Below are 26,988 nucleotides of genomic sequence, written 5' to 3' on the forward strand. Positions count from 1 at the left end.
TTGAGAACGTGCGCACTTATAAGGACTGACTTGGTACGTTTCATACCTTCAACACTCATATTCAGGGTACAGGCTGCAAACAGATCGGCACATGTATCGTATGAGGCACCTCGCTACACGTATGCAAGAAGTGTCTAGAGCATGTGTCCCTATGCTCGTACATCTTTCGAAAATCAAGCTCTTTAAAAGCCTACCCGATCAATATTTTCACACCGTTATCATTGGTCGATTCACCCACTATATTGACATCCTCCCAACTAACTCAACGGCACCCATTACTAGCATTACCTTCTCCTGGAATCCACTTCGTCATCCTGAGGGACAGCGATCTGTCCTACACACCGGATGCGACACTCGTGTTGAATTCGAGTTGATTATTTAAGCCAGGAATAAATTCAATGAGTACACACAACAAAGATTTGGGTGCGTGTTTTCTTGGTTGCAACGATGCGTAAAGCATTATTAGAACCATGCACTGTAATGAAATAAAGCTCTAAAGCCACGATTATAGCAAAGTTCTTCCATGTCTCACGTGACATAAAACCTCTTTTTGACGTCACCGCCATCGTTCGGAGGTTGACACCGATATCGATATAGCATTATAAATTAAACATCGTAGGGGAATACCACATAGTTATTAAAGCATGGCAGTGTCTTCCGCATTATATTAGACAATAAAACGTGGCCACCAAAATTAGGTGTGTATACTACTTTAGCATCAGTTTCCTCAATGACCCCACTATGAACATCTTTCTGTCCCTAAATTTACCAACTCCAATACAAGGCTTGCCATTTCTGTCGTTGCAGACTTACTTCCTTTAAGAGAAGCAGAATTTCCTGTTCGCTTAGTCTATACTCCGTGTCATACATCAGATGCAACGTTGTGAAAGCTAGCGCTCTTTTTTGCGCTGCCTGCACTCGCAACCAACAGTAGTGCGCTCCTTGCGGCAAATGCTACACAGTAAATCCCTTTCCTGCAGGCTTACTACGTGATACATTTGTCATCTAATTTATTAAATGCGCCCTCATCGCTGACGACACGCCGTCGCTTTCTCATGCCTTAGACCACTCGGCCACCAAACAAGCGCGGAGTAACAAGCCTCCCTTTGTTTTCCCATGCGGACGACTTGCGTACTTTTCACAGAGTTGCACCTTATGTACGAAACAGAGTATAGGAGCGCATTCAGTTCCTCTTATTTCACACATTCGCTACAAGGACTGCAGACTGATCACTCACCGAGGCTGCTTTTGGCACGATGCATGCGAAGCCATCAGGAAAGCGTCGCTAGCCTGCGACGATCCCGTACTCCTCTGATAGGAAAGAAAAATATAGGAATCAAGACCTTTGCCCACATCGTAGGCAAATAAGCAAGAGCTATTTCTGAATGACAAGTTTTATCCCCTTTTTGAAAATGACAATGCGGATAGCTATGCCTTATCTGGTCAGCTACACGCATATCTTACGGTGGCGCAACATTCCATTGTCTGCAACCATGCCCCGTCAGAAAAATTTTTTAATGGATGAGTCTAAGCAATTTTCTTCTCAGCGCAAGCGGGAAGTCAGACCCCTCGAACAAGTGCAGGGTGGAGGGAAAGACGGGTCAGGTGTCGTCACATCAGTATTCAGAGTTTCACCTAACTGGCGAGTACCGTAGTGGACATGTGCTCACATGTGGACCCTAAAGAATACTGATTACTCTTTCAACTGCAGCGTCAGTGTCAGCTTTGCGATAAAAACAATAGGTGGCGAGACGGCAGAGCGTTTCAGACTTGAGACAAAACGAGAGTATGAACACGATTAGGGTCACAAGTCATCAGTAAGGTTTTCTGGAGGATTTCGGTTCCCTAAGCGAGCAGAAATTCTCTTCAGTCCAGCCGATACGGTGGAAGCGAGGTGCGATGAAACCGAATGAATGCGTGTAGACATCTTAGTTTATCTCTTGGTAGCGTTCAATAACAGCTGATCGATATTCAGTAGCTGCTTTGCTCGGCTGTAGTGACTGTTGGAAGTGGGACCAAGCACCAGTCCCTGAACTTCAGGATTGGCACCAGAACGCTACAAGCTGTCATGCCATAAGATGAGCTTGTGTTGTTTTCACACATCACAATCTCATCTGTGGAACGCAGGACCTCGCACGTATAACGTGCGTTTATATGCAGGGAGCGAACGAATTAGGGCAACCTTGCGGTGTGTTGGAGACATGAAAGCGACCCCTCGATAATCACCATGTGTGCCTAAGCAACTTCGATGTATTCGGATGAGTGATTCCGCACACGTGACGAGGTCTGCCCAGATGGCTGGTGAAGGGTTCGGCACCGATTGGGCCATCGCTATGGCTTCCAAGAAGAGCACCCAAGCTTAAAGAGGGAAGTCATGCGAAACATAATATACGCAGAAAAAGATCACCATGAAAAAGAAATAGAACTCCAGTTATCAATCGGCTGATACAGTAATGCAAATGTGGAGGTGAGGGACACGCCTTCTTCAAAGCAATGATAACCAAAGGCATGTGTACCCCCAGTATTGCGCTCATGCATTTGTAGCTTGAGTGGCTGGGCAGTTTCGCCCATACTTAAACGCTGTCTGGGGAATCCAGCAGCTTATCTAACAGTTGAGTTGGCTTGTTATGAAGAGTACCGCTCCAACTGCTTAAGAAGAGCGTATTCACATTCTGCACACCAACAGTATTCACATATTGCACATAAGCATCGCTTATGCTAACTAAGGGAGCAGACTGCTTTAGAGAAAGTGTTTCACGCGATCACTGCGCGACTCGCGAGACAGGGATTGATTCTTTTTTTTTTTTTTTTTGCAGCATACTCAGAGTATTCTATTCGTCGCCGCAGATGCAGGGAGTCGCGGGAGTGCTTAAATGGTGAGCCTCAGCGGACGGCACAATGACTGCCCTGTCAATTGAAAACTGTTGCGTTCTGAGAGGTTGCAGCTCTGATTTTTGAGTCAAACCCGCCCAGATGCCGCTATATCGAGTGCGTAGGTAACAATTCAAGCAGAGAAAAATGAAAACACTTAAGATCATACATTGTACTCAAGAACATTTTGTCCATGATAGCAATTATCTCTGTGGGCAATTAGAGACCCACTAGCAATACACAAACTCTACTGGAGCAGCTTTCAGGTGTTCAATTTCAGTATCATTTTTTTGCTCAGATTACGCCACTGGTGATGTTCCAAACCAGAAGGCCTAACACCTTGAGGATATTCCATCAGAACAAAAAAGTTTGTGAGCGAATTCGGCTATTATTGCACGAAGACGTCCTAATCTCGGTGTAAACCCGGACCCCCCCCCCCCAAACTTACATTCAAAGCAGAAATTCGTAACACGCTAAACCCAGATTCAGACTTCGTAATACACTAAACTCAGCGAAAGCTTTCACTGTGCTTCTTGCTGTGTCCCAGCATGTAAGGATGACAATTTAGGACAAAAACATTGTGGAAACTCTCGCTGCCATCACGGCGCTCGTCACGTGACCGTGAGTTCATGCCGTCACGTGACTGGGTGTTCATTGTGTATGCCACGGAATCGTTCGTTTTACAGTTCTTGCTGTAAAAAAAAAAATCCCACCACGGTATGTTAACAGTATGTTAAGACAAGTGCTGCCTTCTAAGCTTTCGTCAGCGAGTATGCCGGTTCGATACGGCACCCAAGAGTCTTGAAGGGGGAACTCCTCCTAGTTATACTCACCGTGGTGGCAGAAAGCGTTCCGCTTCTTGTAGCACCCACGGGACGACCGCTCATCTCAATCTCAATGCCCTCTTCTTCTGCACCGAGGGTCCGATCACACCGGGCTATTGCAGCTGCTAACATAAAAAAAAAATCAGAACATGAGTATTGCACTTATTCGGTATACCGCTTCTAGAGTTTATGCGCTTGTACAGCTGGCCTTAGAAATTCTAGGAACCGGCGAAGAATCAAAAGAGCTGAATTTCTAGCTGCTGAGGTGCACCATATTGATTGTGTGTGTATTCAACATTATATGCAGATAGATGTGCCACATGTGTTGGTATTCCTACGTTCACACACATTACATGGACATGCACAGCTAACCTCAACCGCTTAAAGCCGCCCAACGTGGGCCTGTAGCAGTAGGACATGCCGCTGGCTAGCAGCACCCTGGAAGACCAGGAGGCGCTAGTCGTCCCCGCCGAAACGGCAGCGGGAGCTACTGGAATTCTTGACAGCGGACCCCATCCACAATCCGGTCGTCTCCTTTTACATAATCAGTGTTTATTCTCTCTCTCTCTCTCTCTCCTAGCTGCCTAGAGGTGTGGTGAGATATTGAGCACTGCGGTGCGAGGTTAAAAAGTAGTGCACACCATTAAGCTCTTCGTGCATTCAAAAGAGCCACTAGGTGTAAGTTTCTTGGCAGTGGCGCCAAAAACATTTGTTGTCACCCGTACATGTCTGCGAAAGAGCTGTTGATTTGACAACCGGAAAGGAGAAATTTCTTAGTAAGAAAACTGTCACTTATGGCAGGTAGACTCCACAGAGTTCCTTGTTGAAAGATAGAATACCTCATCTGTATTCCTGGTCGCGGCAGATCAGCTGTGTGAAAAAAGCCATCACAATTTGTCGCTTTCTTTCACTGATGGCTTGTCTTAGAACCTTGCGACAAAAACACTGTACCCACAGTAAAGAAAAATGACTGGGGTTCAACGTCGCTTGAACCTAGTTATACGAGCCAAAGCTCTGTTAAGCTTTTTCAAATTTCAAGGTCAAGGGTCAAAGTCAAAGGTGAAGGTCAGGTAGCCAGTGGTCAGAGTCATATGTTCAAGTGGTAATACTACTATAGCTTGGGCCATAACACCACTCAGTCAATCTCGGTTTGACCTTGTGAGGTACTGAAGCTCATTGTCTTGCCCACATCGAAAACATAAGTTCTACCCTGAGGAGTCTGGCTCTAATATGTCTTGAAATGTTTTAAAATGAGCACAAATTACAGATCATAAAACAAGTTTATACAAGGAGTCTTAGGCTAACATATCAAAGTTTTTAGATATGACACTATGCAATGCGAGCGAAACAAACTGAGTACTGTTGAAAGCGGTAACTTAACGCGCAGTAAATGTTTTGTTCCCCAAAGTTAGTTAGTAAAGACTGATTACTAACTTAAGCGCCAGGCTTCAGGAAAAAAGTCCTAGATCGCGTTAAAGAACAGCACCCTGAAATATCTAGAACAAGGTGCTATTTAGGTAGATATTTCTACCGGACAAAAGGAGAAAGTCCGCTGAAAATAAAACTTATCTCGCGATCCCCAAGTCACTCCAGCACCCTATTATGCTTTCAAAGAATAAAATGCACTCACATCGCAGCGCCGTCTATCATGGTGCTTTGCGATTGCAGTGGCCCCCATGTATGCACTAGTAACTGCCATCCCGTTGGCGGGACATTTTTTTTTTGGCACGACAAAAAATACACCTAAATGATACCTTGCTATAAACTTTTTAGCCTCTAATTTTGTGAAATGATCTACATGTTCCGAATTCGCATGTTTTCCCCGCTAGCAGTATTACAAAGATAAGTAAACAGCTTTTGCTCTTCAGCAAACTAATTTTGCTGAAGCCAAACAGCACTCAACATCATTCAGTTCATGCAGAGAACGTTGCGTCTAGTTTAAAAAATTGCTTAAACTTTCAGCTACACCCGGCATGTACATTTTAAACATACCTATAAATTTGCGGTCACATTTATTACAGCTCAATACCAAAATATTTTAGCCCTTTGCATTGTAGCAGTAATAAAATGCAATAATGTTTCTCTCTTCAGGTATTTGCAGATTTCAAAACTCTCTATCAATATATAAACTAAGGAAAATTTCACCTTGGCCATAAATAACGGCTGCCTTGTCTGCCATCCAACCAAGTGACGGCAGCTGTCCGGACAATGGCGGCCGCTTCATTTGTTCGGTGAACTATGCAGCGGCCGCCTACACCACTGGATTTCCGGCTCTGAAAGGAAGAAGCAGTGTGCGAAATCATTTCATCACATGCTGGCAATCAATGCCACGTGTGGAACTCTCACAAACACGTGCAATTGCATCCGAGGTGATCGTTTTTTTCCTTCAGTTCTTTTCAGGAAGCCCACTGAGCATATCTTCCAGCATTTCTCAATTCCTCCATTCGTGCCTTTTCTTTGTGGCGTACATGCGAGACTTGCCCAGAGCTTGTTGAACATCGGAAATACGAAAGACCCTTCAGAGAAGCACGCACGCATTTCAGAAGTGTTGTCATGGTGTCGCATGAGTTACACGGAACTTATGTGTCCTCTTCTGGTTAATTTTAATTTTAAACGTAATTGTTATTTTAAACCACACGAAACAAGCTTTTCTTTCTCGAATATGAGATAAAACAGAGCACTTTGTTTTTCGCTTTCACTAATCGAAATCGAAAAAGCTCCATTCTTTAGAGTGAAATCAAAACACGGAAAGTTCATCCCCAATCCCACATGCGTCGCAAGCCTGTAAATAGGCTGATTGTCAACTTTGGGAGCAGAGATCTCGAAACACAGGCACGTCTCGAGCATCCTACTAACTGTTAATTGATTTATATTTATAAATTTTAAGACTCCCCATAGACAAACCCAATGAACAGTCTATATGCAATAAAAGTCCCATAGACAGTCTAGATACAATCTAAAGATTTATGGCCATACATTTTAGCAGAATTTTTTCTATAGCCTTTCTATATACTATCAGTTGACTAAAGTATCTATAGGAAGACAATAGACTATAGAAGTAGTCTATAGACTGTCTATAGACGATTTTTACAAAGGAAGAGCCTAAACAATGACCGCCTTTGTGCATCTGATAAACTCCGCGCCATTAATAAAGTGAAATGGAAGGTTGCGAACTGAGGTCAGTGAAGCACTTGCCGCGTGTACTTCAATAATCACGACAGCTGATCTTTCAGCCGCCTGCTTGACAACTTTCAGTGAAGTCAATGCCCTTCTTGTATGGTTGTAGGCTTGCACGTTGTGCAACGGACAATGGAACAACGGCCGCGCCTACTGCGTGCGCACATCCGCTGGCAGTTTTCCTCACCATCTTCACGCCTTTCCCGATCCCGTGTGGAAAACGTGAGAGGCAGGATTCTCCAGTGGTGTCCACGTGATGATAACGTTGCAGGCACAGCAGGTGGACCTTGCCCCAGCAGTGACAGCAGGCCAGCCAAAGATTTGGGCTGAGCATCAGGAGAGAGACAGAGCGTTTGTCCAGTCTGAGTGTGTCGAGTTTTAAGGAACAACCGCATCATAAAAGGTTTTTATGGTAACTAGGCTTAAAAGGGAACAGCAAAAACACAGGACGAATAGAGGAATGTACAACACAGGCGTTTACTTACAACTGATGTTTATTGGAAAGGTGCACACACGTATTACGATATGCAGTCCCGAGGCAAGCTGTCAGCTGAGTCAACGTTCAGAAGCAGTGTAAAGGGCCGGATAAAAACGATAATTTCTTAAAAGCTATAGATGACTTAACAAGGAACGATGGCTGTGGGAAGGGTGACATTAGATAATGAAAACAAGATGCAGATGAATTATGGATAATGGGCGTGCGGTTTGGTAAAAGAGCAACCTGCCTTGCACATTACGTAAAAAAGTTAAAAAGCTAAACAATGGTATCACTTGTCAATATAGGCAATCTCCTTAGACAGTAGGTTGATGGATGGAATGCTGACAAGTGTCTGCATGGTTTTTAATTAGGTAAGCTTCATGCATCTCCCATGTGCGCTTTCCGTAGTATTGTTTCAAAATATCTGACTTGTCAAGGGCTGGTACACGGAAAGCAAGGAAACGCGCACGGGAGATATGTGAAGCTTACCAAATTCAATACCGTCGGGACACCTGTGTCAGCAGTCCATCCACCAACCTACTGTCAACCGGGACTGCCTGTTTAGGCAAGTGAAACCACTTTAACTTCTTAACTCTTCCACATAAAGTGCTAGCCAGGTTCCTTTTTACCCAGACGCATGCCTATTATTCATCCTTCACCTGCATCTTGCTGTATTCATTCTATCATGTCACCCTTCCTGCAGGCATCGTTCGTTGGTAACACTTTATAGCTTTTGTGAATTTATCCTTTTATCCGGCCGTTTACACCACCCCTGACGTTGACTCAGCTGAGAGCTTGCCTCCAGGCTACTTAATGCATGCGTGCACCTTGCCAATAAACATCACTTGTAAGTCAACGCCTGCGTTTTACGTTCCTCTCTCGGTCCTGTGTTTGCACTGTTCCCTTTTAAGCAATATTAAACCAACTAGGCCGCAACAACACCCTCGTGAATGCTATGGCAACATTTACGTTACTGGCTATCTTTATCATCATCCTGCCTACGCCCATTGCAGGGTACAGGCCTCTCCCATGTAACTCCAAATAACCCTGAGAGGCCGGGGGAGGCAAATGCAATCAAACTTATATTAAAGGGTTTCACGTCGTGAAGCGCCACGAGGCCTATGAGGAACTCCGTTATTGAGGATTTGTGACTAGGCAGTCTTGGTTTCTTTAACATGAGCTCACATCGCAGAGCACATGGGCGCCTTTGGAGTAACAGGCTGTATACTTATTTACATCACACGTCCGTATCTACTGCAAAGCTTATAATTCAGCATCACAAAGGAGCATTACTATTCTCGATGGGAATATCAAAGGTTCAGCAATGTCTTCCACGTACCCGTCATGGTGGCCGAAATGTGAGGCTGACGTTAGACAGAGCAGGCAGCTGCAAAAGACACGAAATTGTCTCAACAGGCGTGTTATCTCGGCTGAATTAAGCACACCCAATAGCGAGAGTTGTCTAAGCTGTTTGCCCTGGTCCAGTTACGGAAAGAAGCCACACAGTGGCCAAGAATGCCCTAAAGTAGCCCATCTTTTTTTTTTCAGCACCACGTTGTCATCACAGCTCTGCAGACATGTACAGTATATGATGCCACGGAGAAAAAGGTTCATCTTCATTTTCTGTAGAAGGTTCAGGGGAACCTCAAACTGTCACGGAAGTTTATCCTGCAGCAGCAACCTAAACTTCAGTTTCAAAACTATCACAAGTATCAGCAGCTTCATGTTCTACCCAAGCTCGGTTTCTGGCAAAGAAACGTGCGAGAAAAAAAATATGCTGCGACAAGCTGCACTTCCACAAAACAATGACCACCAACCGATGCACTTCCACAAAGCCTTCACTCAGTAGAAGCGCATGCAAGAGCGTAACTGGAAAACTGACGTCGAAATCAAATTTAAAGCAACAGTAGGAAATCCAGTGTCATCCCCTAAGCACCACCCATCAGTCATCCCTCCAACGCGTCACCATAGGTAGGCGGCCACCCAACCACCATCACCAATTTTCTCTCAGGATCCACCCTCCCCAGCCCACATTCTCCCTCCAATCCTTCCAACCACATGTCGGCACCGAAAACGGATCAAAGCAACTGCAAGCATTTTAGTGTGGAAGCACTCGTACGCTCGCCAACACCGATTAAGAATCTTGTCACCATGCGTACGTATGATCTTGTGTCGTTGCCTAGAAACCAGAGTTATTCTGGTAACCTCTGATAAGTTCGGAGGAGCTTCGCTCCACCTGTGCGAGAGGTTGCTCGGGAAGAGAACACGGGTCACTCAGTCCCTTCCAGTCATACCCTTGAGGCGGTGCTTAAGTGGCCGTCTTGTTTGAGAATGAACACGTGCTCGTCACCTCGGCCAACTACGTCGAATCCCTACCAAACTTGTTCGGTCAAACTGCGTGCATGAGGGCAAAATTGTCACTGTAACTTCTCAGCATTACCTGCATTACCTCGGCATTTTTCTTAAAAATAAATGATTTCAGCTGTGAAAACTTCTCAACGCTCCCACCTTGACAATCATCCCTGAGAGAGTGGGCGGCACCACTATGTGCTAAACTAGTTCAGCTGCTCAACAGTTTTATTCACGTCTTCATTTTGTGCTGCTCATTACACTACTTTCTGGTCGGATAGAGAAGAATGCGCTGATATACCGCTGAAACGATGTAATGCCGGCTGTCACATGCAATCTTTGTACTTCCACCGCTTGTGTAGCACCTCCAAAGTGGGGTCTTTATAAAGTGAAGAAATAATGATTTATTGTTTTTTACATTTGTTGCAAACGCCCTCCATATCGTTCCTAATGTTTGCCTTTATTTTTATTTGGTTTGCAATTAGTGCTTTATTTTTTAAAAAAAGTCGGAGCAACCAATAATCTGCTGCGTGCAACTCAGCATCTGGAAACGTGATCTAGTGGGCCCCGATTTCATAAACAGAAGCAGATTTATCGAACGTGACAGATTAAGAGCACCGGTATTGCGCAGATAAATTCCCACTGGCGGTAGCCCACATTAACATTAAAGATACTGCGTCACTGCTACAGACACACAAAAAAATTACGCACTGCAGTAAATTTGATGCCAGCCATGTGTTGCCCGAAAAGTTTATTTTAGTTTAAAACAGCTTTAAGTGCAGCTTTTCCTTGGTGCTCGAGGAAGGCACATCATATGTTCTCGCTCACAGGCCAGCAAAGGAACACTGCAAATACCGGATAAGTCCTGACACGAGGGCGAAGCCAGCAACTACGTAGATACAGTAACCTTATAGAGCAATGCCTAGAAGCTGTCAAACCAAAAGCTTATACATAGCATTAGTGAGATCGGAAAGTTTTTTCGGTACAAGCGGCGTGCTTTGATGCAAACAGGAACACTCGCGTACTTAACAGACCATGGTACTGAAGTGAGCTTCAAACTAGGAAAACTTTTCGTGGTCCTCCTTACCCGAAGATTTTCCCCTCTGTTTCCTGATTGCCGTGGTGGCGAGGAAAGCGACTTTCGGCTTTTTTTTCCACGGCATGCCCGCGGAGCCTGCTCAGCAGTGCTCTCAGTTCAGGAGGAAGAAGGCGACCGTGGACAACAGAGGGACTGCGTCGAGGTGGCACACTCAAGTGTTAATAAAAGCATGAGCAAGAAAATTTAGGCGGAGTGCTCTATGAGAACAAGCTCATGTTAAAAAAAAGGATGCCGAAAGCCCCACCCCAACACAGACACTCACCAGAGTGGGGCAAGTGTCCACGAGCGCCATGGCTAGCCTCCCAGATGATGGCGGGGTCTTCATTTGTTCGGTGAGCTCAGGCCTCCCCGCTACGAGAAGAAACCAGTTTTAGAAACCACTTGGTTATCGACTTGCAGCTACTAGCACATGTCACGTGGCCTACACAGTTAACTGATTTTGCCTATAGTCTTTAGAATATGCATTCGGTACGCTTCCCAGCAGTTTCAAATGTGACCATCTTGCTCGGCAGGCACAGCTTATTAGTAGCAAATTATGAACACAGCAGAAACGTGTGGTGAGCACAGCAGCCCGACTAGGCACGCCTTACTAGTTTTTGAAGGTTAGTTGCGTTGCATCATCCTGTAAATCATGCCCCCCCCCCCCCTTCGTTTTTTGTGCAGATAACTAGGCGAAGCTGATGAAGGTACCTGCTTTATCGCTTTCTGAATGAAAATTGAAAAAAGAATGCCCGGCTTACCACCCACACCTCACTAAATGGATATTTCGCATTGATTTCGCAGTTTCCTAGTTCAAATGATTAAGCTGAACGACACTGCGGATATTTAAAATACGGGCGTGCTCAGAGATATCTACCGAAATCAAAAGCTCGAAAATCAAAATGTTTGAAAGCCTGTATGCATGTTTGACAGGCTGTACGTTAGGAAACCTTTATATTTCAGGCACAATGATGCACGCTTATTCAAGCGAGTAAAATCTCTGAGTAGTGCTGTGCATGCCAATTATATATGACGATTCGCGGAACTCACTTGCACTACAAAAATAATATCTAGTTCACAGTCTGACCTTATTCGCGGCTCAACCATCGCTCGGTTTTGAGAAAAGGAAATAACGCATAACTGGCTCATTTATTCGACGTACGTTTCAAGCACGCCACGAACGAACGCCGACTAGAAGCTTGAGTTGCCAAGTTATTAGTCAGCGTTCGTGGTGCTCTTGAGGTGTCTACCGACAGAGTGAATGAGTTATGTTTTTACTTCTCTCAAAACTGAGAGAGGGTTTTGTCTATAGTTCCCAGTCGGACCGAAAAACGTCAGACTGGGAACTAGACTGTCTTGGGTCTTGAGTGTTCTGTATACCCCAAACCCGGAAAGAAACTACACATAGTAAACCTGAGGCCCATTTCACTCACATCTTGCCTCGGGAAGCTCTATGAAAGAATTGTAACCAAAAGAATTCAAAACTACCTAGAGGACAATGAGTTGTATCCCCATAGTATGTTTGGGTCCAGGGCAAACCTGTCAACGCAAGACATCCTGCTACAACTCAAACATGAGGTAATTGCCAATTCCCCACAGCAAGGAGAAAACATAATTATGGCAATTGACATCAAAGAGGCCTTCGACAACGTTAGCCACGTGGCTATAATGAAAGGCATCAACAATACCAACTGCGGAAGGAGAATCCACGACTATGTAAGATCTTTCCTGACAAAAAGAACGGCCACAGTAGGATTATGAGATATAAGAAGCGGTACCATAGACACCAAATAAAGGCACACCGCAGGGATCGGTTATATCGCCAATCCTTTTTAACCTAAGCATGATCGGTCTGGCAAGGAAACTTGAAAACATCCCGGGCATAGGACACGCCATATATGCGGACGATATAACTATATGGTCGAACCAGGGATCACCGAGGCAGAAGGAACAGCAACTGCAAGAGGCAGCAACCTGCATCGAGCAATACACCAAAACGAGGGGTTTAACCTGCTCAACCGAAAAATCGGAAATCCTTAGGATAGGAAAGAAACCAACGGATGCAAGACTAGAAATAAAGCTCGAGGACAACACCATCCCGAAAAAGGAGACTATTCGAATTTTAGGCATGTGGCTACAAAGCAACGGCAAATGCAACCACACGATAAACCTCCTTAAAAAATCAACGGAACAAGTTTGCCGCATGATAACCAGAGTATCATCCAGAAGATACGGCATGAAGGAGTGCGACACGCTGAAACTAGTGAACAGCCTAGTCATCAGCAGAATAATTTACTCACTACCATACCACAACATGCTCAAAAGCGAGGAAAATCAGACGGAGGTTCTAATCAAAGCAGCCTACAAAACAGCTTTGAACTTACCAAAAAACACGTCAAACGACAAGCTGGCAGAACTGGGGCTGCACAACACTTTTGATGAGCTTAGTAAGGCACAATTCATGTTGCAAATACAAAGGCTAAGGAACTCGACAACAGGAAGGGCCCTCTTAAGAAGGCTGAACTATAAAGAAGCCTTGGACATCGAGGACAGGTCGGAAAACATCCCAGATGAAATACGTCGAACCTTCCATGTTCGTCCCATACCCAGGAATATGGATCCAAGCCTCCACGCAGCAAGAAGACAGGCAAGGGCTAAACATGTAGAAACGAAGATAGCCACACAAGATCGAGTAGTGTACACTGACGCCACACTGTATCCATGGAATCGCAGCCAAAGCATCAAGAAAACGGTTTCGGTTGTAACAACGAAGGAAGGTGACCTCATCAGCGAGAGATGGAACGTTAGCTGAGGCAGAGGAGATAGCCGTAGCCCTAGCGGCAGCCGAGGGCTATCGCACCAACAAATCTCTCACAATCTTAACTGACTCCCAGGAAGCGTGCAGACGCTACATGGCAGGAAGAATCAATAAGAAAGCACTAAAGATACTCTTGAAAACGAAGCGAACCAATGAAAATATCCAACATAGGATCTACTGGGTACCAGGGCACGCCGGAATCAAAGGCAATCTGAAGGCAGACAAGCTAGCTCGCGAGCTCACTACCCGAGCTGGTGCGTCAAATGCCTCGGACGGCCCGGGGATGACGGTGGAGCTCACGTACGCAGCTATCCTCAACCTCATTAAAGGCAGAAGGCGCAAATACCCCCAGCCACACCCTCAGCTAACACAATACGAGGCGACATGCTGGAGAAGACTCCAAACAGGGACCTTCTACAACCTTCATGTCCTACATAAGATGTATCCAGAGCAGTATAGGGATACATGTACGTGGTGCGGGGCAACCCCCACGTTATATCATATCACATGGGAATGTACACACAATGTAGCGTTCCGAAATAATAAAGACCCAAATGCGGAGCAGTGGGAGGACCGGCTAACCAGCAGCCAGCTTAGGGTCCAAAGGGACCTAGTGAGCCACGCATGCCGGATGGCCAGGGACAGTGGTGCCTTGGACTACGGGCGCCAACCACGCTCAGCCTGGAAGACATCGGCAGTCTCCGGGCACGCAACCAAACCTCTCAATTGGAACAATAAAGTTTACTCTCTCTCTCTGTATCGAATTTAATGTTAGTGTGGAATTCTGGATATACCCAGGCTTTTCTTCAGTTCGTTAGTTGCGGATTTCAGACCATGAACAATGGAGGTATGCAAAGTCATGGGCAGTCGTCCTCACCTTCAGCCTGTCTGTGGCCGCAGGGCTGTGGCGGTAGGCGTTGCTGGACGAAAACCGGAGGTTGATGGCGCCCACGTGATGGCAACATTCAAGGCACAGGCTGAGGTTCCAGCTGTCAATCAGAATGAAATAAGGAGTGTGTTAGTGGCGCACTTCCAGCGCACTTTTCAGGTATTTAAAAAAAACCGGGGGTTTGGTATAGTATGGTAAGGCATGATACGAAGGGGTGTGTGGCGTGGCGTGGTGAGGTTTAATGTTCCGGAGCTACTCAGACTGTGAGGGACGCCGTAGTGGAAGGTTCCGGATAAATTTGGACAACCTGGGTACCTGTAGCGGGCTGCGACATGGCACAGCACACGTGTGCTTTTTGAGTTTTTTCTACATCGAAAAGCTTCCACCAGGGTTGGACTGAATTCCATTCCTACGGCTCAGTAGATGAGCGCCCTAACCACTGAAGTTGTTCAGGCATGTGTAGGGTGCGGCATGTGTAAGGTCGGTAAAAAGTTTCCAGGCCACAGGGTCTTCTTTTGAGGAATACAGTCAGGATGTTACAATATCCTTGAAACTAAAGATATCTGTAGAGGGTAGAAGAAGTGTCATTCTAACCTTTGAGAACTTTGATAACTTTATCAGCATCGAAAGTGGCAGGATATACGGATGAAAAGCGGACCCTGTGGCCTGAGGAATTTTTACTGAACTACACCACTATCGTATTGTATATATTTATAAACTAATCACATATATATTAAGCCCCAGATATCACAAATCAATATTCCGGAGACTGCTACATTAGAAACACGACAAAAAATCTATAGCCATCAGCAGGAAATGGGAGTGTCTTACAAGAAATAATAATAATAATAATAATGTTTTTTTGGGAAAGGAAATGGCACAGTATCTGTCTCATCTATTGTTGGACACCTGAAACGCGCCCTAAGGGAAGGGATAGAGGAGGGAGTGAAAGATGAAAGAGGTGCCGTAGTGGAGGGCTCCGGAATAATTTTTTACCCCCTGGGGATCTTTAATGTGCACTGACAACGGATCAGCAGCAGCCGAGCGATCTAACCACTGAGCCACCGCGACAAGCAATAAAAAGGCAGCAGGTGAGGATATCAGCTTAAACGATATTGACACTCCTACTCACATGGGCAGATAGGAAAACGCGGCAATGTTCAGGAAAGTAGGGCATTTTCCTTTATAGTATTTTGTGAGTACGATGCAGTGTAATTAAATGTCGAAATAAAAGTGCAAGCTGACACTGAAGCCGAGTCTCTTATGCAGGACGAAAACAAATGGCACGAAAACGAACGAGTCCGGTCTATGAAGTGCCTCGCCCTTGTAAAAATGGTCTGTAGGCAGTCTCTATACTTCTTATAGACTCTATTGTCTTTGTATAGATAATTTTTCTCTATTCATAGTCTATAGACTTGTACATAGACAAAAGTCTACTAAAAGTGTATGGTTCATACATCTGTAGATGGTCTATAGACTGTAGCATTTTACTGCCTATGGGCTGTTCTCTAGGGTCTATAGGCGTCTATAGACGTTATAGGGAGAAGTCTATGGAGTCTATCTACGGTCTAAAGTTTTGAAAGGGGCGGGAACCGAAGCACCGGTAAGGATGCTAAGAAAATAATGTATATACCTTTCGGGCTAGCTATGCCCATGGGGGCGCTCCAGGCTCAAGAATGAAGAACCTCACAGCTATGCAAATGAAGTTCCTTGCATCCATGTACCGTAGCACTATAATCGTTTCTAGCCAATAAAGGAACCCGTACACCCAACCATTACCCGATATTTTTGTTCGGGAATGTTTAACATGGCTCTGCGGACTGCAGCAAAGAATGGCTGTAGTTCTCATTTCATGTTGTTCTCTTCCCACGGCAAAAGATGTCAAGAGCAAAGTTCAACTTGGACTGCTTGCAGGTTCTCTGGAAGACGTGAGAGCTGCTTTCCGTTCATTAGCTCTTGTGCACATAACTTTCTAGTTCCTCAATATTTGGATGTCACTTCTACCTGATTCCAAGTATGCTGCTAGCATCGATGGCCGCCACGCTTGTTGTTATTTCATTTTTTTCTGAACATGTAAAAACAGTACAATGTAGCAAACAGACGCAGAAACGACATCGAGTCAGCTAATTGCAATCATTCCTGTTCACTGACGAAACGGAAAAAATTACCATTCTAGCGCACGTCCTGTGCTTCCCTGCCATGCAGTGGGGCAGCGATGGCTGACTTGAAGCTCTCACTCTTTGCAGAGTGAGGAGAACCTTAGTCCCCACCTTTCGAGATGGCACTGTCTTCGTTGGGGTCCTAAGTGCTCATTTACGGGCCTAAAGCAATTCACGTGACTCCCAAGACAGGACTGATGCTGTTTGTGATTTTGCTACACAAGAAAAAAAACAGAGTTTTTTTTTTTTCTCTAGAAGAAAAAAAAACAGGAGGCTTCGCGATGAAGCACTGACTCCTTTCTCGATGACAGCCCAAATTATCAAGTGCTCAAAGAAGCGCAGTGTAGTTCAAGCCGCTACGCATAGAGGACGCAACAGGTCCTTAGCCCAGCGAGCAGCGCCACTCCTCGTTGGACATCGTTTATCGTTCGTGCAACACCAACAAAGCCCTAGAAACGAGGAAATGTGGTCTCAAACGCTCCCGCTGTAAAAATGAAACATTCTTACCCTCACTTACGGGGGTGGCCGCTGAAGGCATGTATGTCTGCTGAGGCGATGGTGGCTTTCCAGGATGACCGCCACACTTGAGGCCTTCTCCTTCGCTGCAGAGAGGCGGGTGATGGGAAGTAAAACGTGGTTTCCGAGGGCGACCAGTGCCCACGGTGGGCGTGACAAAACTATTTCATTGGTACCTTATTTCAACACTCTCACATCTGATCTTTTCATGATTGGCTGGAACTAAGCAATTGGGGAGTGTGGTGTTGCTTTAGCTGACCGGGGAGAACGATAAAAAAAATTCAAAAATTACCAGGGCATTCAAGTGGTAACGTGGAGGAATGCGAAAGCACGGAACTTTCTAGAACGCGGGGTTTTTTTTTTCCAAAACGCCAGTACGCAACTTGTTCTTTTATTTTTGTTTCTGTTCAATTTGTAATTAACTTTTTATTTTATTGTTTTGTTATTTCTTTAGTTTTATTTCAATTTATTTTTCTTGTTTTTGCTATGTTCTTTTACGTTAGTTTACTCTTCACGTATAGGTGCTATGTCGATCCCTGTGGCTATTGTGTCGTCTATGTGTAATTAATAACAATTCATCAAACTAATGTTTCCCACAGCAAGATCTCATCACGCACTATCTAACGCGCTATCTATCAAACTTTCCCACATATATCTTTACAGAACGACACCATCGTGCGGAGAAGCTACGTCGACGTCCATAGCTATTGTGAAGTCGAAGTGTAATTTTGTCATTTAATTACACCACATCGACCAAATTTCTCATCATACGCTATCTAACACAACCAAGCTTTTGCACATTTATCTTGGCTGCACGACGTAATCATGCAGAGAACTTTTGCTGACATGGCACTCGGGACATAACAACCTAATGCTTTCGCATTATTAAAATCAAAATAGAACGAACCGTAGGGCGGCGTTGGAGGATATGGGAACCTTCGCCGATTATCCCGCTGTTCATGCAGCCTTAAAAGTGCGTTGACTCGAGGAGCTCGTCCGCTTTTCAAAATGCATTAAGCACAGAATCTCCTTTTACCATTACTATCGAACTGAGCTGTGTACCGTTCGGGGATCATCAGATTCCACCCTCGTTCTGCACCCATGCAATTAACTTATGCCATACAGTGTCTGTAGAACGCAGGGTCCGATTATTGGGAAGGTATTCAAACCTCTCTCTTATAATGAGCCCTGTTTCACTTAAAAATATTAATGACTTACGCATTGCGGCCCACAGAGCATGCTGGGCAGCTCGATCAGTTCAGGACAGACATGGCGGTGCCCATACCAGCTGCATTCAGGACGCAGGTGCATCCAAAGTGCCGATGACTCCTGCGTTGAACATATACACCCCCGAAAGGTTAGAGCTGAGTCTGGCCATCAGTCTGTATTTAAAAGCTCTTTCTAGAGGAGCTTCTCAATCGTAACAATGCGCTGATACCAAACCATTTGTAGCAAGCGAATACCAAGAATATGAGGAGGCACAGCCACATGCATTCACAAGTACACTCATGCTCAAAAGTTTAGGAAGCTCAGAATTAACCAAAATGTATTTAATCGCCTCTTTTGCATGCAGGCCGGAGCAAAGATATGCAGACCTATTTAAAGTGTATTTATTATGATGTGTAGCGTTTTAACAAGTGCTGAAGCATGGATGGCATGTCAAAAAATGTGTGTAGGTTTGAATGGGTAAGCAAAAAAGGATTATGGGACATTTTCTTTGGTTTTATACAACCAACGTCCCAAAGTGACTCAGGCTATCATCAGGGACGCCGTAATGGAGGGCTTTGCAAAATTTCGATCTCCTAGGGTTCTCAGTTCTTAACGTGCATTGACATTAGTACAGTATACATAAGTGTGTGGGTTCGATCCCGTCCACGGTGGTGGCATCATCGATGGGTTGGTTTTGTTTGGTTTCATTTTATGGGAGGTTTGTCCCAAAGCGACTCCGGCTGTGAGGGATGCCTTAGTGAAAGGCTTCTGAAATTTAGACCATCTGGGGTTCTTTAATGTGCGCTGACATCGCACAGTTGTACACAAGTGTACAACAGCATAATCTTACCGGTACTAACCTACGGGGCAGAAACGTGGAGGCTAACGAAAAGAGTTCAGCTTAAGTTAAGGACAACGCAGCGAGCCATGGAAAGAAAAATGATAGGTGTAACGTTAAGAGATCGGAAGCGGGCAGAGTGGGTGAGGGAACAAACACGGGTTAATGACATCCTAGTCGAAATCAAGAGAAAGAAATGGGCTTGGGCAGGGCATGTAATGCGAAGGCAAGATAACCACTGGTCCTTAAGGGTAACGGAGTGGATTCCAAGAGAAAGTAAGCGGAGCAGGGGGCGGCAGAAGGTTAGGTGGGCGCATGAGATTAATAAGTTTGCAGGCAAAGGGTGGATGCAGCTGGCAAAAGATAGGGTTAATTGGCGAGACATGGGAGAGGCCTTTGCCCTGCAGTGGGTGTAGTAAGGCTGATGATGATGACGATGACATCGCACAGTACACAGGCCTCTGGAATTTTGTCTCCATCGGCACTCGACAGCCGCGGCCGGGATCGAACCCGCGTCTTCCGGGCCAGCAGCCGCGCGCCATAAGCACCGGGCCATCGCGGCGGCTGTCGGCGAGTCCAAAGTTGTGAAATACTTGTAATTTCACTCTGGCCTGGACATTACTCGTGAACATCAAAACGGCCGAGAGACTACTCCGACGTATATATAAAAAACAAATGGTATATCAAGGCGACGAGTGATGCCAAGTTTTTTTTCGGCGAGTCCGGAGCACTTGGTAACCAAAATGCCATGCCCTGTCGCGCTAGTCACGTGTTTCAAGTGACGGCTGAGCTGTTCGCAGTCCTCCTCACCTGATGCCCCCGCCTTTGCGGCAATCATAGTCTTGGTGCCAAGAAAGCGGGGCACAGCTTCCTTTGCTGTAACACCCACACGACGATGGCAAGCGAACCCTGCCGGCCCATGCGTCCTACCGAGGGTCTGACCACCACGGCCTCCGGCTGTTGCTATAGAGCAGAAAGACAGAATATCAGCAGACCGCCTCTAGCTAGCACTCTTTCTTGATGAGCGCCAAACGGAAGTTTGCGCAGTACGGGAAGAAAAAAATGTTGCAGGGCTCATGCTGCGCTTATGAGTTGACGCGATAGCGTACGTCGCTTGCCGCGTCAGAGATTCTTTTATTAGAACGACGATATACACCGATAGGATGTACATCGATGGAACAAAGGTACTTTTTTTTTTTCTCGTAGCCCTCATAAACGACAAGGGAAGAGGAAGAACACTTTTTCTTTATTTCTTACTTTAAGGCGAAAGCCCCACTTGCCTCACGAGTCCGCCGGAAGTGTCCGTTCGCAGGAAGTGTCCGCCTCCCTTGTCAATCAAATGACATCATCCAAACTAAAATAAATAAAACAGAATGAAAGAAAGAACAATAAAAATGAATGGCATTAAAAATAAAGGCATAAAAATTAGTTAAAACTGAAAATAAAAATATAAATGAATAAAAAGATAAGCAACTAAAAATAAAAGTAAAATAAAGAAGCGAAAATGAACAAAAATTACATAAAAAATAGAGAACAGAAAAAATAAAACAGGTACTGGCGTAGTGGAAGAAACACCCACCCGCGTTCTAAAAAGTTCCATGCTTTCGCATTCCTGCACGTAAGCGCAAGTAAGTGCCCTCAGAAATATTTCATTGTTCTTGTATGCGTGCAGATGCCCCAACAAAGCTCTGCGGGTATATCCGGCTTTTACGAAGTTAAAAATGAGTCTAGTGTAATTTACATTTCTCTTCCTCCTTGTCTCTTATCATTCATAAGAGCTAGAAAAAAAATGTTTTCTTCCTGCTCTCCAACTAGCCTATTTGTAAACCTTAAAGCCAACTCTCCTAAAATTAAAAAAAAAAACAGCGGTGACCAGGGAGAAGTGCAAAAAGATTTTGGCAGAAAGCCATGTTAAGCCGGCCGCAATCGCTACGCGGCGCTCCTGTTCCAATCGTCCCGGCAGATTTCAGTGTGCGTGTGCCGGCGACATATGTGGCTTGGCAAGCCCCTCGCAGAAGGAAGGCCACCCGGGACATCAACTGTTAAAACAGTAGCGTTTAGCGACAGCAGCGCCACCTGGGAAGAGCACGTTGCGTCTTTAACGCTATGAATTCGAATCGAATCTTGTTTGTAGCCTACGCAGAATAAGCTCTTGATACATAATAGTGGAAAAATGGTCCGGTTTGTTGAAATGGAATCTTACACGATGTGTTCAAGGAAAGAATTCGGGTACCATGAAAAACTGGTATGGTGTTGCAAGTGGGGTATAACGTCCGAGACCTGCGCATGGACTGCGATAGACGCTGCAGGGGAGAGCTGCTTATTAATTTGGATGATTTTAGGTTTAATATGCACTGCCATCAAACACTGCAGATCTATTCCTGCATTGCGCAAAAAAAAAGTCAACTTTGTCACACTAATTCGCTGAAACGTATCGTTCTTTTAAACTTCAGAAACTCTCAATTGTAGGGGGGGGGGGGGGGGAAGTAAACAAGACCAAGCTTAGCGATGGCTGTCAAATAGCGCGGGTGAATTAACACGCGTTTCAACGTGTATTACAGCTTTTCTGAGCACCAAATTGTTAAACACATGTTGCCGTAACGGTAGCTCTAATTTTCCTGTGTGCAATTCAGTAATTTCACATTTCACATATATTGATCTTCATAAATGCTGGAAAAGCTCATTTTAAAAAACGAAGCTCTTTATGAACGCAATTTTTTCATCTATCCTAAGATTCCACTATCAATAGAAATGCAGATCTCCACTGGGCAGGCGTGCGTTTACAGGTAACGTCTTTGCTATCGTCAAAAACGTTACCCACAGTTTTTACTAAGGCAGTTTTGACTAGACGGTGGGAGCGATGGACAAAATTTATTAAAATAAATACTTTCCTTCGCATCGGAACAATGAACCAGTACCTTCAATATTTCCGTAACAGTGCACCTTACAACATACCACAGTTGTTGCACAATTAAAATTGATGTCCAAGAATTCTGATCTTGATACCATTTCAAAGAACAAAGGAGAAATATTCAAACACAGCCGAAAACATTTGACTATTTCAGGGCACAGAGGAAAAATATTGAAACACAGCCGAAAATATTTAGCTCATGAGCCCGGACTTGAGTTATGGTATCCAGCTCGTTTGAAACAAAGCATTTAGTCAGAGAATCAACACTGAGGTCCAAGCAAATAAATGGCGAAATGGTTCAGAATAGAAACAAAGCCACGTGCCCTGTACTGTTACAACACAGTATAGTGGGATAAATTAAAAATAAAAGGAAAAGTGCGATGCGCACAATCTGCACCTAAGAACTGAAAGCAAAAAAAAAATTGACCTCTTTGTCTGAAAATTGGTAGCACAGTAATAATAAAAGAAATCAGAGGAATGAACTTCCAGTATAGTATGCAGCAGAATGGTTTGATAGACGTTGCATTGACACGCCAAACAAGAGAACGCACGTATTGTACTTCACAAGGCGCACATGTAAGAGATACAAGTACAAAAGAAAAGCCATATAGTTGAAGATGCGCTCAAAGTCCCGCTTAGATGTTTGTGAATGAGAACGAATTTTTTTTCGTCTGGCCAATCGAGAACCGCGCCACAGGGTGTAGGTCAGTGAGGGAAACGCATTCTACGTCTGAATTCGCTGTGCCGAACATGACAGAAAATTCTCTGCAACGCGAGAGACGCACAGATTTCATTAAGCCCTACAAGACGACACACCTGTGCGCCACAATCGCGAAAACGCATAATACCTGGCTTCGACGTTTCAAACCCGATAAAAGATTCTGCGTAAACGCCAGACAGGCATCGGTTCCGCAACACGGAGCACCCGTCGTGCCACAATCAGGGAGACGCGTTCTGCATTCTAAGTGTCCCTTCGTCGCATCAAATACGATAAAAAATTCTATTAGGCGACAGGCACCAGTTCCATTAGGGCTCCGTAACACGGGGCACAATCAGGGAGACGAGTTCAAATGCCGTTTTGTTCGGACCAACACGACAGAAAATTATATGTGGCGCTATACAGGCATGGGTTCAAATACGGCTCCCTATCGCCGAGCACCCGTCGTGACGCAATAGCCGAGAAGCGTTCTTGGTGTCCCTTGGCCTTTTTGAACACGATAGCAAATTCTGTTAGGCGCCAGACAGGCATCGGCTCCAATAGGGCTCCGTAACAGGGAGCAGCAGCTGTAGCACAATCAGGAAGACGCACGTTACAAGTGCAACTTCATCGTAACCAAGAGTGAAAACTCTATGGGGCTCCAGACAGGCACCAGTGCCGAAGGGCGCCGTTCTACGACAAACCCGGCGCTACGCAGTCACAGAAACGCGTTCTAAGTCAGTCTGCGTCGTGTCGAACACCACTGAACAACCTACGCTGCTCGAGACACGCCAGGGCTCATAAGGCTGAGCACTACGGTGCGTGCGGTGCGGAAAATTCAGGGACGCGATCTCGCTTCATCGTGTCGGGCACGAGCAATAATTCTGCACGATAAAGGAGCCGAGTTGATACAGGGCTCTAACACGGGGCATCCGTTGTGGCACCGTCAGTGAGACGCGTTCCCGACTTAGGCAAGTGGACGCCGAAGACTGTTTATCTGATTTATTTATGCATCTAAAAGAACTGAAGACGACGGGACGTCGTCAAAGAGCACTTCTCTTACTGCGTCGCGCCAGGTTGCTCGCGGAACGCGTCAACTAGTTGCTTCGAACGCGTCTCACCGACGGTGCTACGACGGGTGCCCCGTTTGTAGAGACCTGTATCAACTCGGCCCCTTTAAGCATGAGAGAACAATGTACGAGAGACGCCAGACGGTCGAAGTCGGGCTTCGTAATGCTAAGCACGAGAGAACAATCTACGTGGCTCAAGAGACGCCAGGGCAGATAAGGCTCGGTACTTAGTGCGCCAAGCGCGGAAAATTCACGGTGACGCACTTTCGTTGACGGAAAATTCTACGCAGCGCGAACAGACGCCCGGGTACGTGACGCGACCCAATCACGGAAATGCGTTTTATGTCCGTCTTCGTCACCTTGAACATAAAACATTGTATGCGACGCCAGACGCGGCAGGACCACAGCCTAAGCCTCGCTTCGTCGTCGCTGAAGATTTTATTCGATGCTGCAGATACGCGGCTGGTTCTTACGTTTCGGTAACACGGCGTCCGGGTGTGGCAGAGCTACGAACGCGCATTCAGTCTTGCTTCAGTGTGCCGAACACGATGAAAGTTTGTGCAACGCCAGATACACGGACTCCTAACCTCGTACCAGCACAGACTATGCCTGGCACAATCATGGAGACGCGGCCTGTTTCGCGTTTCGCCGTGTCGAACGACGCCTGCCTCGTGCTTAGCTCTTGTGGGCCCGTATAACGGGGAGCTGGTAGAGCTCTTTCAGACATCGAACACACGTGGCTCTGTTCGAGGTCTGAATAGTCTTCAGGTAAAAAAAAAACGAAATTTCCACGTGAAATACGGAAGGCCAGCGAAAACCGAAGAGAGTTGTTCGATTTGATTTGATTTATGGGGTCTAACATCCTAAAGCGACTCAGGCTATGGGGACGCCGTAGTGAAGGGCTCCGGAATTTAGGCTTAACGGGAACATGCTTTTTAAAGCACCACATCACAGAATGCAAATGCACTCACCATTTAACGCTGCCAGGAAACTCCGCATTCCTCGGAACCATTAACAGGTCTATGGACAGGATCTCGGCATAGGATTTCGGGAGTCGGCGACCGGCGTTCACAAATATCCAGCGCAAAACAGCACACTATTCCACTCGAACGTTCTACGAGGACGACTCCTTACTCTCGCGTTGTTCTTCCTTTTATAACTTCGGCGTTCCACGAGGCTCCTTCCCCTCCTCCTCAAAGAAACCTGCTGGTGATGATCATGCCGCCAAGCCCATTGGCTAAGCATCCTCGTCGTCTTTGGACAGCACCTGGTGGCCAAGTGGAGAACTGTGAACGCATATTTTTTTATTTAGCGTTTAACTCAATGATACCAGTAATCATGTTTTTGTCAGTGCACCTTAAGATTTATCAAGTATAGTGGCATGTCTCTGCCCTGGCACCATCGCTGTCTATTTTTATAAACAGCGGCTGCCGCGCCCTCACCAGCACGTACTACAGACGCTCGCCTAAGTCCTGTAAGGCGCTAAGAGCAAGCAGTGTTGGCTTAGTGCACTGTGTTGCTTATCGTTTGTCTTAGCTTGCTTTAGTAAGCGATTACTGCATCCTGACCATCATATTATATTACCTTCGTACAAATACGAACTGTCCTGCGTTCTTTCCTGAACAGAAACAGTAAATGAGAAGAGGCTCTTCAGTGGGAGCGCATCCGTCGCGTCCCTAGTTTGTTTAAATGGCAAATTGGTTCTTGGCTGTGCGATGTCAGTGCATGCTAAAGATCTTCAGGTGGTCGGAATTGTTGTTGTTAGCCTATCAAAAGATGGCACATACCCACACTGGGGGATCGGCCAAGAATCGGGTGGCTATTCACCTGAACGCCGTTAACAAGAAGGAAAAGCCCGTGGGAGCGCAACACCGGTGAATTTTTCGTGATGAACAGGAAAGGGATGAGTGTTTTGATTTTAAAATTTTAAGAATAATAATAAAGAGAGGGATTAAATATTAATGATTTAGTCAAAATGTAATAATTGATAGAAAAGAAAAGGTTGGAACACTTAGCAAGGCAGTCGGTGAGATTCTATCAGGAAATTTTGAACAGCGGTGCGAACAGATCTGTGGCTGAACCCAAATGTGGTGGCGCCAAATGATAGCAAGAGCGGGCTGCTCAAACTAAGGCCAAGATGCTGCAAGGGCTCCTCCAGCAACCTTCTTCTCAGAGAGTTGAATCGGCGACAATACAGCCAAAAATGTTCAATAGATTCTGGCTCACGGCAAAATGCACAAAGGGGAGAGATCGCCAAACCCAACTTGTGTAAATAAAAATTTAGAGGGGGGATGCGGCAGCGCAGCCTCGTCAGTGATACTTCAAGCTGCCGAGAGCAACAAATTTTCCTGTTCCAATAATATTTAAGGTGCTCATAATCCGCCGATGTTAAAAGTGATGTGTCTTGTGTGCTTAAAAACGCACGTCGCCGAAATCTAGATGCTGTAATGTAGGCTGTAGCCGGGATGATCCCTTCCCTTACGGCGTGGTTCAGGTGTCCAACGATATATGATACAGATACTGCGCCATTTCCTTTTCCTTTCCCCCAAAACCAATTATTATTCTTGGGGAAGGGAAATGGTGCGCCATCTGTCACATCTCGACGGACACCTGAACCGCGCTGTAAGGGAAGGAATAAAGGAGGGAGTGAAAAAAGAAAGACAGAAAGAGGTGCAGTAGTGGGGGGCTTCGGAATAATTTCGACCACCTGTCCTGTGGATCTTTAACGTGCACTGACATCGCACAGCACACGGGGGCCTTTGAGTTTCGTCTTCATCGAAACGCTGCCGCCGCGGTCGGGTTCGAACCCGGGTACTCCTGATCAGTAGCCGAACGCGCTAACCACTAAGCCACCGCGGCGGGTTCCTAGTTTTGTTCCTGTGACTACATTGTGCCTGCGCGCTTTCCTCTGCAATCGTCTAAACAATGTGAAATGTGGCGTAAACGAAATATGAACCTTCTACTCCATTCTACTCGTTGGACGAACTCGGCAACGCGTTGAAGAGTGGGCGACTCCAACTGACTTCAACGCGTCGGTTCGTTCACCAGTGGCGTCGAAATACACTAAACTGCTAAGTACTTGCACCGGTCGCTTGACAATCACT

The 26,988-nt window shown here is 45.7% G+C and overlaps 1 long non-coding RNA gene across 1 annotated transcript; it reads right to left on the minus strand.

Annotated features, from left to right (window-relative positions):
- Nucleotides 1–3,712: 3,712 nt before the first annotated feature.
- Nucleotides 3,713–10,916, minus strand: LOC144100060 (uncharacterized). Its single transcript, XR_013307508.1, has 4 exons — nt 8,690–10,916; nt 7,060–7,198; nt 5,841–5,968; nt 3,713–3,820 (listed from the first exon to the last, which is right to left on the minus strand). It is a non-coding gene; the product is annotated as an uncharacterized LOC144100060 (long non-coding RNA).
- Nucleotides 10,917–26,988: the final 16,072 nt, after the last annotated feature.

Source organism: Amblyomma americanum, chromosome 8 (assembly GCF_052857255.1).
Source record: "Amblyomma americanum isolate KBUSLIRL-KWMA chromosome 8, ASM5285725v1, whole genome shotgun sequence".
NCBI classification, from domain to species: Eukaryota; Metazoa; Arthropoda; class Arachnida; order Ixodida; family Ixodidae; genus Amblyomma; species Amblyomma americanum.